The 13813-nt window shown below is 31.2% G+C and overlaps 1 protein-coding gene across 2 annotated transcripts in view; it reads right to left on the bottom strand.

Moving 5' to 3' along the window:
* sona (sol narae metalloprotease) overlaps positions 1–13813 on the bottom strand; it is a 130210-nt gene that overhangs the window by 57053 nt on the left and 59344 nt on the right. The window lies entirely within an intron of this gene.

Here is a 13813-nt window from a genome sequence, read left to right as displayed (position 1 = left end):
GCCATGGGTTGGTAATTAATTGATGCAATTAAAATATACGTAAGCATTTGGAAAATTTCTAATTCTAGATTCTAGGTACTTATATTATTATATGTAATTAAAAACATTAATTGATATCAATTACGACCGGTTTCAATACTTTAATCTCGTTAATAATGTTTAAAAATGCACTGACATGAAAATTAACAATACAAATAATTGTTAACAATTATATTTGTTAGGTGACAATAATTATAAAAATTGAGTGATATCGCCACGTGTAAGAAGGCGGAACTTAAAAACTTTCCTTTACAATATAATTCATGTAGGATAGAAGATAATTATTACTGTTTTGTTTACTTTGTTAATAAAAAAATACATAAGGTTATAATATTATTTTAAATTTATACTCATGTAATAAAAATCATAAAAGTTTGTGAGATTGAACAAACAATTAATTTTGTCTTGAATAGTATTTTTAACCAAGTAGGCTTAATGGCTCTAGACCCAAATATAAAATAAGTTTATAAAACGATAAGCGAATCAAATAAAAAGTTGATGAAATATTTTGTTATGTCAAAGCATATTAACGTATTCCAAAATAGTCTTCATTCAGTGTAAAATGTACCGATAAATAGTTATATGATTATCCTAAAAAATATCTCGAAAACATTACAATTTACAATCTTTATTTTTATGTGCAAGTATATGCATCTTTCAATAAACATAATAATTTATTGATGACATTATCTTCTCATCAACAGGAAGAATTGTTGGAAAATAAGTAATCACGTCATGCATGATATAACAAACATATGTATTCACAAAACATAATAACAATATATTGTATTTGATTATATAGGAAACGCATATGTATATAAATATATTACAAAATTTTAACACTATAATAAAATTGTAATAACCTTTTTGTTATTTTTATTGACGATCAAATTAGAGGGTAGATATTAAATGTCACATTTAATTAATAATGCAATAGTTATAATAATATATTGGTTCGTTTTGTTCACGTGTTTGAGAACTAGTGAGTCAGTAAAGGAAAATTTTCATAAGAATATATTTTTACGTAGGTATTAACCAATATGCTAGTATTATATTATTAACTAGCAGTCCGCCCCGGCTTCGCCCGTGTTACATATTAACGTTTTCTCTACGTAAGAACCATCCTCGTACTTCAAGGAATATAATAAAAAAAGAATTAACGAAATCGGTTCAGCCGTTCTCAAGTTATGCGAACACATTTTGGGATTCATTTTTATTTTATAGATGTGTAATATACAATACTAGTTTTTATATTTTTTATTGCTGCTAATATAAATTCGATAAGATCCACATATGTATAATAAGGCATAAGTAATGTATACGATACGTCATGAGATTTAATTTCATTAGTGTCTTACAAGCTGCCCTTCTCTCCTATCAGAGAAATAGATTGAGTGATATTATTGCATGAAGTAAGGGCCGATTTTTCAATGCCCAGATAAACAGCTAGATAGACTTTATTCTTCAGTTAACAAAATATTCAATTTTTCAATAGACGAATAGGACTTATCTATCGAATAATAACGTTATTTGAGGAATAAATCTATTTGCCGCTCCAACGGCCAGATAGCGCGCTATTCGACGGTTAGGCGTTTGAGTTGACAACTGACGCGTCAAATTTGGGATATTTTCGTATGTCATAACATAGAGCGTAGAATTATTAACAATTAAACCTCTTTCTATATAATTATTATCAATTAAAATCATATTGAAATTGATGTTTTTGATAGTACTGATGACCATGCCATTGAAAATTCGCCGAACGCTGCCTTTAAGTATGTCGTTTCCATCGTAAAATATATAAATTGAAACACAAATTTAACCAAACTCTATACTCGAATCAAAACAACAATCAAAAATCATAGAAGACAAGACTAACTTAAAATGCACTCCTGACGTGAGTCATAATGACGGTTGTTGACAAATTGCAAGAGTTGACTCTATCCCGCTCTAACCTGACTAATTTAATATGTTTGTTTCGCCACTCCGAGAGCAGAGCTGCCAATATGGAAATATTTGGTCAGATAGTTATTCATCAAATAAATCACGATTGAAAAATAGGCGAGCCGTTATGAGTTAGATAAATAATTGAATAAATCTATTCGAGGGGTAATTATTAGACTGTTTATCTCGGGATTGAAAAATCGGCCCTAAGTTGTATAACTTATCTATCAAATAATTAAACAATCATCTATCAAATTGATACAAAACTATGACATCTTTCAGAAAAACTTGCGTGATTTTCTTGTACCTATTTTTCACGATTCCGTAATTTGTATTTTTTCCATTATTGTAACACCGTCTTTTATGCATTTATAAATATTCAAAACAAATATCATAAACATTTTGGTATATAACGCACATGGGGGGTGGGGTCGGAAGTATACGACGTTGTCACCAACATTGCATGACGGTACGCACCATTAGCTTACTGAGACAATGGCCTATTATACGTGAGATATGACGAATATATACTAGCAATTAGTTTGTAGTAATAAATAGGCCAAATGAAAAGTTTAAAATAATACAATATTATTTTAAACTTTTGGCAAGGATTGTACACATTTAAACTGAAATTTTTATGTTTTTAAACGGTGGGATAAGCATTTAATAGCATCACGTTTAAAATAAAATTTATTACAATAAGATTATTGTAAGAAATATTCAAATTTGAATTACTTTAACAGTTATATATTTCGCATTACATAATCTGAAACATGATCTTTGTATAAAACCACATTTGGTAATCGTCGTCGTTTACACAATTTTAAAATCAGATAAAGGTGTCATTTTCAAGCAAAAATTTAAAATTCCCAAACGAAAACCATTCATAACGGTTGTGGTAACATAATCCGACAAAAAGGTGTATTTTGTTCGTATATTCATATATTATTTTACAAGAAAAACAAGTTTTAACAACTTCATAAATACGTCACAAAAACAACGTTAAAATTATATTTAATTCTAAAATTACAATAAATTAAAATACATTTTCGTGTCTTCATTTATTAAAAAATCAATTTGTCATCGTGACGAGAAACAATTAATTTGTCTATGGTCGGCAGCCATGACACAATAGTATCGCAAAGCGCGGCAAAAAATGGCGCGCTTTCTTGTGAATACCGAAAGGTAACATTTGCCCTTTACCCACTAACACACATAGAGCATGTGCAAAAACAACGCTGAGACGTAAATAAACGTAGATAGAATAGTAACTATTAGTCACGGATAGAAAACACAAACGTTTACGATCTGCATTAGCGTATATACATCTTTTATGACATTGAGCGTGAAGGCATACGTGAAAGAAATCACATTGAAGCGTGTGATAACATTTGATGAAAATTGAACCGGAATAACGAACCATTGTCTTGCAAGGTTATAAACTGTATCGACATCTAAGGTCGCGCCGAAATTTGAATCTATAGACTACAGACCATGGACCAATGAAAAAGAAAGTAATCGACAATTTGACAGGTGTCAAGACGCGGAAGCAGGAAGCTCTATTGTTTGTTTAGTGACTTCCGTTGTTGATGTTATTTGATAGTGTCAAGGTTAAATATTATTTACTGCCGTTTAATTTGCAGCCACTAAATCAGTCTTATCGCACATTTAGTTCTCTTGAATGCTTTAATTAGTAATTCTAATACGTTTGAGATTTATATCTCAGTACGATTATAAATAGCAGTTGAATTTTTGCAAAAAGCTACGTGATTTGTCAGGAAATAATCGTGCTCTATATCTGCCAGCTCTTCGATCGGTGAAACTATTAATTTATTTAGATAAAAGATAGTTTAGTAGTAATTTTTCGAGAAGATGTCGAGAAGTTCGTATAACGTATATCGATTGACTTAACGTTTTAAGACCAAGTTTAACAAACAACCCACATTAAAATCCGATACAAAGTCAATATCCAAATCTCCAAATCACAACTCGTTGACGATTATTTCCCCACAAATACTCCAACATCCAACCATAATAACGTACAATAAAATGTCTGAACACCAGGCATACGGCCTTGCAGCCTCGATTTTAGCCATTACCTTTGCGATTTTGCAAGAACATTGCAATAATAATTCATACTTTCGGTCACGGATAGAGATATAAATAGAAACTTGTCGCATTTATTAAGCTGTTATCAATAATCAGTATTGATTACTTGTAACAATGAAATCCTGTTCCGGGACCCAATCCGCGTGTTTGAGCTAATTCTAGTTTATTATTGGGTCATTATTCTTCAAGGACTTATGAGTTTATGATCGTAACGAACTAGACTTTACTTGTAATGTTTTCCGTGTTCACCCCTTTCGCTTTTACAATGATATAGGCATATTTTATTTCGTTGTTTATATTGTATTTGGTCTTATTTCTGGAAAGTAAGAGTGCAGATTAGATAACCCAACTTTAACCAAGTTGCTTTGAATTATCTTATATTATAATACGGCCAATTGAAATTATATTGACTCATATAGATCCAATAAATTGCATTTTATTAAAGAAGCGAAATTCTATTATCAAGTTTTTTCTTAGAGACACAATCTTGTTTCATTCGAACATAAAAAAAACAACACACAACAAAAGGACATACCCATATTACACGAGGTCTTAATCCGCAAAAAAGTTAGGCCAATGATAATTTAAATTCTGCTCACCCCGCCTCGAACCCTCGACCTTCGGTTGTAGTCAGGGTTTAAGCCATTGACTCACTATGTACTTTTTCTTTGAACCTAATACTGCCTTTTTGGCGAGGTTGGTAAACTTTACATTCCTCGATTGCACTTAAATATCTCGTCACGAATTTGCACCTTTGGCAAACTGCAGAACTAAAAAAAGGTTTTTTGCCTTTGTGTTCATTTGTTTATTCTATTTACTGAAAATATAAAGGCTTAAATATTCTAAATATACAGTAAGATTTCTGTTGACTACGACTACAACAGTTCATATTGTTGACTACAAATATTGCACATGTGGGCAACTTTTAAGCGTAAATAAATCGGCTGCAAATTGTATATCCCTGCAAATTGCATTCCCTCCCAGGAAAGTCTTCTATCCACAAAATCATTACATTATAATATAGCTTTAACCTCACATATAATTAAAAATTAAGTCATTTGTTTGTATAATATTAAATAGCTGTTGTATAATATTTAATATAATACAAATAAATGACTTAATTTTTCGTATCGACGTATTCCTCGGTATCAACTATCAGTGCACAAATAAGCTTCCCATCTCCTAATGATTATTTGAAATTTGATCCCGGAAAAATGTCTTTAATTCATTGATTACTTTATCTTTGTATTACATTACAGAGTCTTCTAATTATAGTCGCGTAGATTCATTAATACCCATATCCTGTGAAGGAATAATGAAAATCTAACGTTATCATATAATTGCATATTTTCACCGTCAAACGTAAGGACGTCCGTTACGACTGCACTAACAGCTTTCCTTGTTCGTACTTTGGTACTTACAAGTTTTATTATTATTCAAGCAAATACCATCCAACTTGATTTTTTGATAGATGTTTTCCTCTGCCTTCAATACTAATATTATAAAGCTTAATAGTTTGTTTGGTTAAACGCGGTAATTTCAAGAACCACGGCTCCAATTTGAATAATTATTTCACTGAGAGATTATCCATTTATTGAGGAAGCCTATAAACTGTAAAGCTATGAAAGCTGTAAGCTATAAGCTGAAGAGCTTGTTTTGTTTTAACGCACTTAATTCAGGAACTACAGGTCAGGTATGTAGAAAATTCTTTCAGTGTTAGATAGCCCATTTATCGAGGAAGGCTATAGACTATATATATCATCACGCTAAGGTCAAGAGGACGAGAGAAATATCGGTAAAACCAAGGGGCACAGCTAGTCCAATATATTCGCTTTATTGAGAAGCTAAATAAGTATGTATTGTCTGGAACAGGAAAATGTATCAAGTCATCAATCTATATTTATTCTTAGAAACATGAATGATAATTGACTAAAATCTAGTTCACCTATAAAGAGTGATGGCTTCTAGTTTTAATTTGGTTTTTACGCGGATATGAATCCTTACGTATTGTAATATCGTGATATGCTTTAATTGTATTCATATATAGATTATCATTCTATTAATACCATGAGCCTTATATATTTTCAATATAGTTTGGACTATCACTTCACTTGCAACGAATTTAAAACCACAAATAGCACTTCGTTTACCTTCTTCTCTCACTTTCAATTTCCTTTGCATTTCTGGTTCTTCAATTACATCGTGAGACTGTTCTAAATGGTGTATTTTCATTTTCACCACATGATTATGGCATCCACGCAATGACCATGCATGACCACGGCGACACCAATACAGAATAAGAACAAAATTCTCACGCAAACCACGAATTGCCAATTAAAATCGCCAAATTGCTACACGATTCACGCCTCTATACCCACTTGCATAAGGAAGTAAATACATCATGCCCAGATATCGTGTAGAATGACAACGTGTCTAATTCAGTCCAAGATCAGAACTGAAGGTTTTGCGGTCGAAAATTTGCGTAATGCGGTAACTATAGACGCGGTTTATGGTTAATTTTATTATTGAGAAAAAGTAATCGATGGATGGCTCATTGAAATTTGAGCAATTGCGTCTAATCGGGTTTTCGAGCGTGTTAATCACCTTATGTAATAATCTAGTCAGTAGTCTTCAGCTTCTGTATATTATATTGCATTAACATTTATTAATAGGTTTATTTATAGAAAGACTGGAATATATTATGTATGAAGAGCATTTTCAAGAGATGTAACATTTGGAACTTCTTTCGATCTCTGGATAAATTCACAGTTCTTCATATGTTTCATAACTCACAAAGAGTTTGTTCTTGCAAGATATTATAAGATTATCATCATAAATAATGCATTTTTCTATGAAGTTGGATAGCTCTATATCATTTTCAGGAAAATGACTCAAACGTTTACAAATCTTTACAATATGGGGATTACTCTAGGCGCTATAGCCAACTACCGATACATGGACATGTATTGAATGTACCATGTAGAGATATAGTTCAGCCTTCAGATATTGTATTTTTATTTATCAAAATATCTTTAAGGGTGCGTATAAAGCAAAATTACCAATCTTCTATTAGATGATACGTGTAATATTCAAGACCAAATCTAAAAAATAAAATATATATCAAACTAGATGATATGTTCAACGATTCTGTTCAATCAAAAACATAAAATATTAAAATTTACTCGATAAAAAAAATCACCAAGTTAGCTCTAATTTTCACACTTTTACGTTTTCTACTTGACATGGTAATACTTATTATGATTTTTTTTCATAAACAATTATATTAAAACATTTGCAAGATATTTTTGTCAGAGCATTTTGTGTAATTACTTTTAGTTTTGGTTTTATCTGCGATAAACCACTTTTGGCGCTCTTTTTTTCTCGAGATAAACGTTTGGTTTTGTGATTTGTCACGATAAAAGGAGAATGGCGAAACTGGGCCTAACAAAATTAGGGCCTTCCAGAAATCATAATATATTTAAAATTCATTATGTTATTTTTAATAATTCTTGGTAAAATATTGACTTCTGATTCTATGGGAAAACAAATGTTTGAAAAAAAAGATAATGTGTTCACTAACGGCATTGTTATAGATTTCTATGACTACCGGTCTTATCAAGCAGAGATTGTCAGTGCTGTCAGGAGTAAAATAGTCGATATATCGATTAAAACGAATGAATATTTATTTTCATTTTTAGTTTTATATAAAATTCAAATGTTTTATAAATCAGAAATATAAGTTAACTGCGTTACATATTTTATTTTTAACTACGCTATTTATTTAGGTAATTCTATACATATTTACTCATGGCGGCCGCACTTTGTAAGAATATTTCTGAAATGTAGCTGGCCGCTTCAATTTTAATTACAATGACATGTTTGTCGTTTGACTTTTGACATTTGATTGAGGTTTTTCGTTTCGTGGTTAACTTATTTTCTTCATTTTTATCGACTTTCGCTACGTATTACGGACACTGACGATCTCTGTTATTACTACCAACCAACGCTTGCACACCGGACTTTGATTACCTGCCTTTACGACTCACTACTGCTACCCTACCTGGACACCGACTTTGCATCCGATTTTTCATTTACAATAATATGAACTGCATCAACTGTGGTATTAATGCTAATCGTAACAATGCTATACGTATGCATTTGTTACAAGATAACGCAATAATATCAATTATACAAGGGTGGGCTGCTCCTCTATCGGTTAGTGGATTAGTATTATCTAAGGTATTTAGTACTAGCTATTGAAATCAAACAAAAACGTAAACATACATTGATAAATATATATAAAACAATGTGTGCCGGGGTGGATCCTATCTCTCAAGTTGGATCAAACTCCACATGGTGTGCGAATTTTATTATAATCGGTTAAGTGGTTTAAAAGTCAATTGAGGACAAACATTGTGACACGAGATTTATATATATTAATAATATATATATTCACTTTCTTTTGTCCAATTGTAATATTAATTCTTTATTTGTAGATCACTCACTCTGATCACATATGTGATGCATGCTGGAAACTTGCAAATGATTCTTTGAGGATTGAAAATCATGAAGATGACACTCTGGGTCATCAACGTGTATGCATTTATTGTGGACGTTCTGTATTGCGCACAGGGTTTCATTTACTAAGAACTGATTCTCAACGCGATCAAAGAATTAGAGCAGTGATATTAGAGTGGATATTACCTCGTCATTTAAGTTATTGAGTGTTTTGATAATATTTTAAGTAAAAAGTTGCCAATAATCTTCTTTTTAAATCTCAAAGTAAAAATGAAAGGTGTTTTAACAAAGTATTTCTTTAAAGATTGGAAATAGAGCAACATATCTATGTCATTCTTGCTGGGTGAGGGCTCTCATAGGAAGGGAAGCAATAACAGTTTATTATTGTAATTGTTTAGTAGGAAGAAGAACTGTAGGTTGCTGCTGTCACGTTATGTGCATAATATGGTACCTTAGCTGGGCAAGGTATCAACCAGATTTAATGCCGCCAGCACAGTTTCTGGATGATGTGTTAATTGTTTATGATGATAATGATGAATAAACGATTTATGAAAAAACGTGTTTTATTTTATATATAAGTACCTACGATGTTTTGGTAGGTACTCTAAAAGAATAAAAGTTCGATCCAATATCTCTATTACCTAACTGTTCTTCTGTTACACTCTTTATCTAAATAATTTATATTATAGGATATAAACTTACCTCTACTTAGAAAGAAACAAAGCTATTCATTGAACTCAAGCAAACCTAACCTCAATTTTAGTGACGTTACATGCTCAATATCTCTGCTATCCCATAGAACAGATCCTTAATTGTTATATTTATAGAATCTGTATATTTTTATCTATTTAACCCCACATAAATCATCAGTGTAACGATCAGGCCCAAAGTCCTATGGGAGTTCGCCATTCTCCTTTGAAACGCCAAGAATGTACTACAAAGCTTATATGTAACCCTTTCTCGCCGCCGAGGTCGTGGAGCGCGACGAGGAAGCCAACAGGGTCAGGGTTGTGGAACTAGTCTCTATTTGTTAAATAATATATTAGTCTTTAGTTTAGAATAAGACTTGTAAGTATATCTAGATATAGTATAGAATTAAGTTATATGTTACATCTATACTTAATAGTTAATAATATAAAAATGAATCGCAAAATGTGTTGCTAAGCGCATAACTCGAGAACGGCTGAACCGATTTCGATAATTCTTTTTTATTATATTCCTTGAAGTACGAGGATGGTTCTTATGTAGAGAAAACGTAAACATGTACCACGGGCGAAGCCGGGGCGGACCGCTAGTAGTTAATATTATAAAGCTGAAGAGTTTGTTTGTTTGAACGCGCTAATCTCAGGAACTATTGGTCCGGTTTGAAAAATTATTTCGGTATTAGATAGCCCACTCATCGAGGAAGGCTATAACCCTATCATGACGCTAAGACCAACAGGAGCGGAGCCACGAGGGTCAAACCGCGGAATGCAGCTATGTATGCACCAAATAAAAAGAGAGCTAATTTTACCTTTTCACTACATAAACACCTTACCAATGGTTCATCTTACGTGGAAGTACTCAAAATATTCATATACCAAAACACAACTTATTACTTAATAAGAATAATAAAAGCTATATAATGCACTAGCTGCTCCGCGCGGTTTCACCCCCGTGGCCCCATTCCTGTTGGTCGTAGCGTGATGATATCTAGCCTATATCCTTCCTCGATAAATGGGCTATCTAACACCGAAAGAATTTTTCAAATCAGACCAGTAGTTCCCGAGATTAGCGCGTTCAAACAAAAAAACTCTTCAGCTTTATACGTATAGATACGAATAATAAGAGCTTATGCATTTTTCCATGTTCCACTATACACTGCATAATAAATACGTGTCCAAACTGATTGATGAGTACTAAATATTAACGGTCTAGGCGTAAGGTCAATACTCCCAAATGGAGTAGTTGCTATGACGTTTTGCGTCATTATGATAGAGATGTAATATATCAGTGAACAAACTAATGTGTTTTATAATTATTTACGTATGCAAATGTACATTTGTTTAAATGTTGTTTGATAAACAACAACAAACTTTTTGTATGCAGGTTTTTATGTGAAAATTTATCAGGTAACTAACCATTTATTTTTAAACTGAACTTTTTCCTTTAACCTGAAATAATTGCTTGCGAGGGAAATATATGTAGTTTAAAAGCATCAAGTTATAGGTAATATCATATGAGTAGAAATCCCTTGTTTTATCCATAGTGGAACAATCATAAAAACAGTAAGTTCCTTGTGAAGTATGGTGCGAATGCAAGTCATACATTTTATTTGGAGGCAAGTTTTTCATTCAAATACACATACCTACTATAGATATTTTCCAACTAAACTGGATAAAGCTCACGACCCCAAAACATGACAATAAACATAAAAAATAACAAAAAATACATACGCATATAAATAAATCGTACATTAGAGGTCATTAACATGTTTATTAATAAAACTAAAAAGCGTCAAACACTATTAGGATAATAAATTTCTTTGAAATGTTAGACGCGTAATTTCACAAATGGCAGACGATTTATTACACCTAATTTGCATACGAACTGGCAACACCTGTGTTCCTTTAAGGACAAGATTCGATAATATTTTATTAGCACACCGGATTTTAATAAACTATAAGAACCTACAGAAACTATTCAAGAATATCATCAATATAGGTAAATGAAGTACCTACCTACTTTATCTTTGACCACATAAGTTTGTCAATATATATGTAATAGCAACAGTAGATATGGCTTATTTTCGTGTTTAATTAATAAATGAAATGAAATGAAATGAAATAATGAAATGAAATGAAATGAAATGAAATGAAATGAAATGAAATGAAATGAAATAGGATATGTATTCATATTTTTTGTGTAAGAGAATAAGATTAGTAAGTAGTAGTAAGTATACTGTACCTATACCAAGTGTACAACTACTCGACCGATTTTAAATTACCGAGTAATACAGACAATTGTTTTTGAACGAAATATACATTATATTTTCTCGTTCCTAACGACCCAAAATACAGAATTTCCATCTACAAAGCTAAATAAAGATACATAATCAATTATCCACAAAAATATTCGTACAACTTAGGACAGATTCAGAATACAAATGATACACCAAACATGAATATTTAAAAACAATCAATCCGTTTGTTTGAGGAACTAATAAAGATGTGTGTCGTTTTGGCATAATTATTAATTACAAATTATTTGTACGCGTGATGAATAGTGATTATAATTTTAGTTGAAACTACTGTTTTTGTGTTATTGTCGACTAGAAGGTAAACGGGAAAATACGTCATTTAGTGACATATGACCTGACAAAATTACCACGTTATTACTACAATTATTAGATCACCCATTAATATAAAAAGAGCGTGTGTTCCGAGCACATGTGTCAGAATTGAAACTTCTTTGGCAAGATACAAAGAAACCAAGATCGTCGCCTTATTTCATGACGTGGCGGTATTGCTATGTCGCGAGTCACGACCTTGAAATTTTACTCTCAACGCACCTAAAGAAGTTTCACTTCAAAAATGTAATTCAAATTCTATAATGTCACCTTACTTTCCATCCCCTATTTCTCTATCTTTAAGATTTTATTTTGCGACAAACAGTTTATGAATTTATGAATTACCATAACAAGTTTACAATTCGGTCATCGCAAAAAATAATGACAGACAGATAGATAAATTAATTAATTTCAAGGATTCTCCATGAATATTGATTTGTTGTTTCCCTCATTAATTTTCAGTACCTATTACGTTTATAGATAAACGTCACCCAATGTGGTTGAAATCAACATACAAAGGATTAAAACGGATCGCTTGTTTATACAAAAAACTAATTAAAAAAAAATGTTATATGTAAAAAAAAATCCATTTAGTACACAGATAGAATATATAATAGTCAAGAGAGCATATCAAGGCTCAATAATAACATGCTATGTATATTATCTAGCTTCAATATCTTAGGTATATACCGATGATATTATTTAATTTCTACAGAGAACAACACTACATAAACTAATAGAAACAGTTAGCAACAGTTTTGAATAAAAACTATATAACACTCTGATATAATAATATGCAAATGAGCTTTCATAGGCCGTTTAGGCCAGTATTAAGTAATCCTTCGATTTAAATAAAGATTATAATTATTCAGACCCATTAATTATGCGTAAAAGCGAAATGAATTAACACGATCTCGTTATATTAATTATGTAAATATATTATCTCATTTTTTTGCTAATTTTTAGTGTTATTTCTTGATGTGATCTACTTCAAAGTCGACTGTATTAAATACTTTTTGATACATTAAGAAGTTATCATTAGATAACTTATTAACTAGCATAGTAGGTACTCTACCAGTTTTAGTAGAGTAACTGTCATACTGTCTCATTGCTAGCCACTTTACTCTACCAAATTTTTGTACTTTGCTCTACCAATGGTGTTTACATTAGTATAGTAAGTAGGATAGTTAGTACTCTACCACTCTACTCTACCGTTTACTCTACTGCCAGCAGCCATAATTTATAATGTTCTAGAAAGATAGAATTTGTGAATTATTTATGATCGTAAATTAAATGATACCGAGAAAATAGTAAAAATAGATAAATTAAGCCAGACAGATCAAAAATTAATAACATTTACCACGAAATGTGAGTCAACTTTTTTTATTTTTAGCACTTAAACCTATAATGGGCTGTAATTAATTTTATGTTACTTTTAATTGATTCCATGTTCTATCTCTTTCACATTTGAATTGAGTGAAAAAGAAACAAACACATAAAAAAATATATCATTACATTTAAAGTGGGATGTTACATTTAAATTTAGTTAAATATTATGTAATGTTATGGCCTATGGTTATGGTTATGGATATTTTTAATAGTTTTTTATTACGGTTTTAGTTATTAAAAAACCGTCCAATTAGATTCTTTCTCTATAATTGATCTATTATAAAAATATTTTGTCACTTAAACGTCACATAATTTATTCCTATAACAATATAATAGTGTTATGCTGCTGCTTATATATATTTATTATTATTATTTTGTTCCGTGTCTACCCCATTCGAAGCCGGTACAAGCCACTAATCATATTATTACCTCATATTATAAACTTCGATCGTTAATAATAACTTCAATGACCGAACATTGCAAATT

The sequence above is a fragment of the Colias eurytheme genome, chromosome 25 (genome assembly GCF_061535395.1).
Source record: "Colias eurytheme isolate Ceu_HAF_F1 chromosome 25, ilColEury1 Martin Lab GWU primary, whole genome shotgun sequence".
In the NCBI taxonomy this organism is placed as follows: domain Eukaryota; kingdom Metazoa; phylum Arthropoda; class Insecta; order Lepidoptera; family Pieridae; genus Colias; species Colias eurytheme.
The sequence above is the reverse complement of the archived record's forward strand: the minus strand, read 5'-3'. Positions and strand labels throughout refer to the sequence as shown.